Source organism: Alexandromys fortis, unplaced genomic scaffold (genome assembly GCF_014885135.2).
Source record: "Alexandromys fortis isolate MF-2015 unplaced genomic scaffold, M_Fortis_MF-2015_v1.1 scaffold_232, whole genome shotgun sequence".
Classification (NCBI taxonomy): Eukaryota; Metazoa; Chordata; class Mammalia; order Rodentia; family Cricetidae; genus Alexandromys; species Alexandromys fortis.
The window spans coordinates 842,105-847,534 of record NW_026068110.1 but is presented as its reverse complement, the minus strand read 5'-3'; positions in this window follow the sequence as shown (position 1 = coordinate 847,534).

The window sequence follows — 5,430 nt, the reverse complement described above, 5'->3', positions numbered from 1 at the left end:
CCCCACCCGCGCCACCACTTGACAGACGAGTATTGGAGACAGAAATGCCGTTTCTTCATAGAGAGGTTCCAAGTAGGCTGCCGAAACAGCAGAGGGCCATGCTTACATCCTAGCTATTAAGACTTTTCTCCTTCCCTAGCTGTAAACCTATATTTCCTAGGAATTTCACCAGAAATAATACAGTAAAAGACATGTCACAATCCTCTTGTGCAACCCTATGACCTTACCATACTGCAGTCCTTCACAAGTACCCCAGGAACCTCCCTATGGCCCCCTTTATCAAAACAGAAGGAGAAAGGGCTGCAAGATGGCCTAGCAGGTAAAGGCACTTGCCACCACCCTGGCTACCCAAGTCCAAGTCCTCAAACAGACATGCGGAAGAAGAGAACTGGCTGTCAACAGACGTCCCCTGCCCTCCACATACACACTGTGGCATTAACGTGGTGCAGCAGGCATGTGGCATGGCATGCATGGGCCCACACATTCACAAACAAACAAACAAACAAACAGATAAAATAGTTCTCTGTGAAAGGAGGAAAAGTTTCTTTGCGACCCTTCGAGATATAGGTGGAGCTGCCAGAGCAGTTGAGCCGAGAAGGTTAAGCTCGTCTTCTTTGAGAAGCGTGCGCCTACACTTGGCCATCTCACCTAGTCCTTTCCCCCAGTCGCTTCCTTTTAACCCTTGTGCTTACATCTGTGCTCAACTTTCTTCCTGGTGAACTCTAGCTCACTCCACACTTTCTTGTCCCGAAATTCTTTCTACAGTGAAGAATCCCAGTTTCACCAAGATGCTGCCTCTGAGAAGCTCTCCAAAGTCGGCAGTGCAGAGTTGTCTTTGGCCCCACCTCGCTCCGCTGACAGGGACCATGTGCCCCAGTATGCTGTGCTTTGGGACCACAGTTCCAGCCATGGCACTTGCCATGTGTCCCTCAGATGGTGGGCTGTGTCCATCACTCTGGCTTGGGAACTCGGTATCTGGGGTCCTGTCAGAGGCAAGGCTCTTGAGTCTCCACATCAAAGGGACCCTTCATTTATTTCCCAAGTCAGTTAACCCCAATGTAGGACTATTCAGAGCAGCTCTCTCAGACTTCAGGGTACTCACAACTCCCTACCCCCCGGGGAGAAGCTGGGTCTCGGGACATCCTCAGACTGACCTACTTGTCTGCACGCTCAGGTCCCAGGTGGGTTAGAGCCTCCTCTAAAGTTGACCTAATCCTGCTCCCCACTGTCCTCTGCACGGATGGATTTCAGGAGTGACACACTGGACCTAGGGATGAAGAGGTGACTGAAATTCCCTCAAGACCCCTGGGAAGCCCCAATCATGCTACTACTTCCTAGCTACTCCTCAAGTGTCCTGGGCAGTCCCGGGCTCCAGGAGCAGTCGCGGCCTGTGAAAGTGTGCTGCTAGGATCACTCCGAGGGAGGCAGCATGATGCTGATCACGGGTCCTTGTCCTGGCCTTCCCTCTGCAATGTGACATGGGTGAGTGACTTTACCTTTCTGAGCTCCTGCCTCCCCACTGCATCCAAGGGAAAACACTGCTTTCTTTTGTGTGTGCATGTTCCCGTATGCAGCTATGCGTTTACATGTATGTGTGTGCACATGGAGGAAAGGGTAACCTCTGGTGTTGTTCCTCAGTAGCTTCTATATTGTTTTTTTTTGTCTGTTTTGTTTGTTTGTTTGTTTTTGAGACAGGGTTTCCCTGTGTGGCTCTAAACTGTCCTGGAACTCTAGTTGTAGCCCAGGCTGCCTTCAAACTCACAGAGATCCACCTGCCTCTGCGTTTTGAGTGCTGGGATTAAAGGCATGTGCCATGATCACCTGGCTTAAATTACATCTTGAATCTGATTTTTAAAAGATCTATTTATGTATTTTATGTACATGAGTGCTCTGTCTGTATGTACACATTTATGTCAGACATCAAATTCTACTATAGATGATTTTGAGCCACCATGTGGTTGATAGAAACTGAATTCAAGACTGAAAGAACAGCCACTTAGCCATCTCTCCATCTCCTCTAATTCTTTTCTTCTCCAAGATGGATTTATTTCTTGTACACTGATGGTTTGCCTGTATAGATTCTCTGGAGAGTATTAGATCCCCTGAAACTGGAGTTACAGACAGTTGTGAGCTGCCCATGTGGGTGCTGGGAGTTGAACCTGGAAGAGCAGCCATGCTCTTAACGCCTGAGCCACCTCCAGCCCTGGCATACTGTGTTTTCGAGGTATTGTCTCTCATTGGCCTGGTGCTCCTTCACGCAGCTAGGTAGCTTCCCCAACAGTAAGCCCCCAGGGATGACTTGTCTCTGCCTCCTCAGGCTGGAACTGCGCGTACACACTACCACACCTGACTTTTCCCTGTGGGTGCTGAGGATCGAACTACTTTAGTCACTGAGCCACTGCCCAGTCTGCCTTTCCTTGAGTTTTGGGGCAATTAGACAAGGAAATAGTTTGGTTCCCTGTTTGGTAGAGAACACTGTTCCCTGGGATTCAGGGTCCTAGAGAAGCCCCACAAAAGATCATCGTCCACGAATGCAATCAACAAGAGCGTTTTAATTATCCCAGCATGCTGGGGTGTCGCCACACACCAAAACAAGATGGCAAAAGACTCTGAGAGGGATGAGAGGGCTCCTTTTAAGCACAGCAGAAGGGGCGTTCCTAGACCAGTTAGGTCATCTTAGATATGATTGGCTTAAGCAAATGGCAATCATATTATTGCATTCTAATTGACCAGGGCTAGTCGGGGGCTGGTCAGGATTACAGTTTTCCATTTTGGAGCAGGCCTGGACAAGTCCCAGTCCCTGTCCTTGAGCTGCTGACTGTGGCTCAGGCCTAGCTTGGTACTGCCTGTACCAGGGCTCCTCCTTGTTGTCGGGGTGTTGGGGATTGACCTTTGTTCGTGGCTCTTTCAGAAACTGCCTGTTCAGTCTCAGGAAACCAAAACTGAGGCCTGACCTCTGAGAGAAGACCAAGTAGCCTGTTATGGCATCTGCTTGGTCCTCTCAGGAATAAGTTCCAATGTTGAGCTGGGCAGAATAAAGTGAGGTAAAGTCACCTTCATGGGATGTCAAGAGCCAACTCTGCTGACGGCCACCTCACCTTTAACCTTCTCAGAGAGAGACCGGCCTGTCCTCTTCTCATAGGCACGCAAGTCCGAGGCTGCAGCTAAAGCTTCCATCTGAGGCCACAATTTACTGGATCTTGTTGGTGATTTCAGATCAACCCTTCCCCATCTCTAACTTCCTCCCCTTGCTCTGCGTCCTCAGTTCTGCCTTCCTCAGGTTAATGTGACACCTGACTAACTTAGCAAACCCTTCATCACGAGGCCAACCAGAATCGTCTCGTATGTATGCATGTTCCCCACAGCTGTCACAGGCTTAGGCAATAGATGACAGCTGACATTCATGCGCAGGGCCCTTCAAAAGGGTTGAAAAGGGGGGTGGGTGGGAGGTGGAGCAGGAGTGGCCACCAAAGGCGGGGTGAGGTAGTTTGGGTCCACTCCTGGGAACTCTCTCTGCCTGTGAGCTGCCTGAGGACATTTGCACACACGTCCCCTACAGGACATTACTGAGACATGTTCCCCCATGCACCAGACAGGACAGTCAGTCAATCAATGTGCCAGACACCAACCAGGTAGGCCTGGACTTGAGGAACAACGGTTGAGAGAGGACTCTAATGGGAGTTAGTAGCAGGGTCAGGAGATGGTGGTTCCCCTCTGAACTGTATTACCATCTGAACTGAGGTTGAGATGTCTGGCTGTGTGGCCTGTTGGGAAGGTACACACAGATGACTGCTGTGGCTTGGGTCTGGAACCGTGTCTTAACTGCCCCTATCTGGTGGGGCTATTTTGGATGACAGCAGCCTTGGGCATGGAGGCCCAGCTGGCAGGAGCTGGTCACTCAGAGTGGGCTGAGAAAGTGACACCTAGTCTCTGCTTCCTGTTAGGCTCCATTTCCTGGCTCACAGCTCCTGTTTCATTTCTGTTGCTGTAAAAAAATGTCCTGACCAGAAGCAACTTGGGGGGGGGGTGTGTGGTTATTTGGCTTAGAGTCCCGGGCTACAGTCTGTCATCACAGGGAAGTCACGGAAGGAGGACCCGGGACAGCTTGGATTAGTGACGTTCCTGTCACTCTGATAAAACACCAAACACCATGACCAAAGCAGAGGATAGAAGAAAGTTCTCTGAGTTCTATGGACTTACAGTTCCTGAGGGTTAAGAGTCCATCCCCACCCTGGTGAGGAAACATGGCAGCAGGCGGACAAGTACACCAGCTGGAGCAGAAGCTGAGGGCTCACATCGTGAACTCAAACACAAAACAGAGAGGGTAACTGGGAATGGCATATGGCCTTCAAACTCCCGAAGCCCACCGTGACGACTACTCAGAACTAAACCCCAACAATGGAAGGCTCACTTGTGAGGATTTTTTTTTTTGTTTCCTTGTTGTTTTTTTCTTTTTCTTTTGGCCAATTTGAAGTGGGAAGAGTCACTTCTAATCCAGATCTTTGAAGTAGGAAGACACAACTTTAATCCAAATCTTTTTTTTTATTGAAAAAATTTCCGCCTCCTCCCCGCCTCCCATTTCCCTCCCCCCAGTCCTCTCCCCCTCCCCCACTCCTTTCCCCCTCCCTCTCCAGTCCCAAGAGCAGTCAGGGTTCCCTGCCCTATGGGAAGTCCAAGGTCCTCCTCCCTCCATCCAGGTCTAGGAAGGTGAGCATCCAAACAGCCTAGGCTCCCACAAAGCCAGTTCATACAGTAGGATCAAAACCCAGTGCCATTGTCCTTGGCTTCTCAGCAGCCCTCACTGTCCTAATCCAAATCTTTTGAGCTGGGAAAAGACATGACTTTGATCCAGCTCTTGAAGTGGGAAGATGTACCTTTAATCCAGCTCAAGTCTGCACCACACCTTCTGCTGGAGTCTATATAAGGACCTTGTAGAATATTATTTTAACAAGGCAAAGATGTGTTACAATTGTTCATGATGCATTTGTTTAATTATGAAAAGCTGTTCTGCATTGGTTTCACCTTGCCTGCCTAAGGCACCTGATTAGCCTAATAAAGAGCTGAACAGCCAATAGCTAGGCAAAGAGAGAAACAGGTGGGGCTGTTAGGCAGAGAGAATAAATAGGAGAAATCTAGGCTCCAAGGGAAGAATGAGAGAAAGAACGAGGGACATGTCTGGGGCAAGAAGCTAGGCAAATGCCAGACAGACAAAAGGGAGCATTGAAAGTAAGATATACAGAAGGAAGGAAGGTAATAAGTCAAAAGGTAAATAAAAAGAAACAGGTTAATTTAAGTTAAAAACAGCCAGAAACGTGCATAAGCTAGGCCGAGCATTCAAAACTAATAAGTCTCTGTGTCTGGCAGCTCACAGCCATCCATAACTCTAGTTCCAGGGGATCCAGCATCTTATTCTGGCCTCCGCAGGTACCA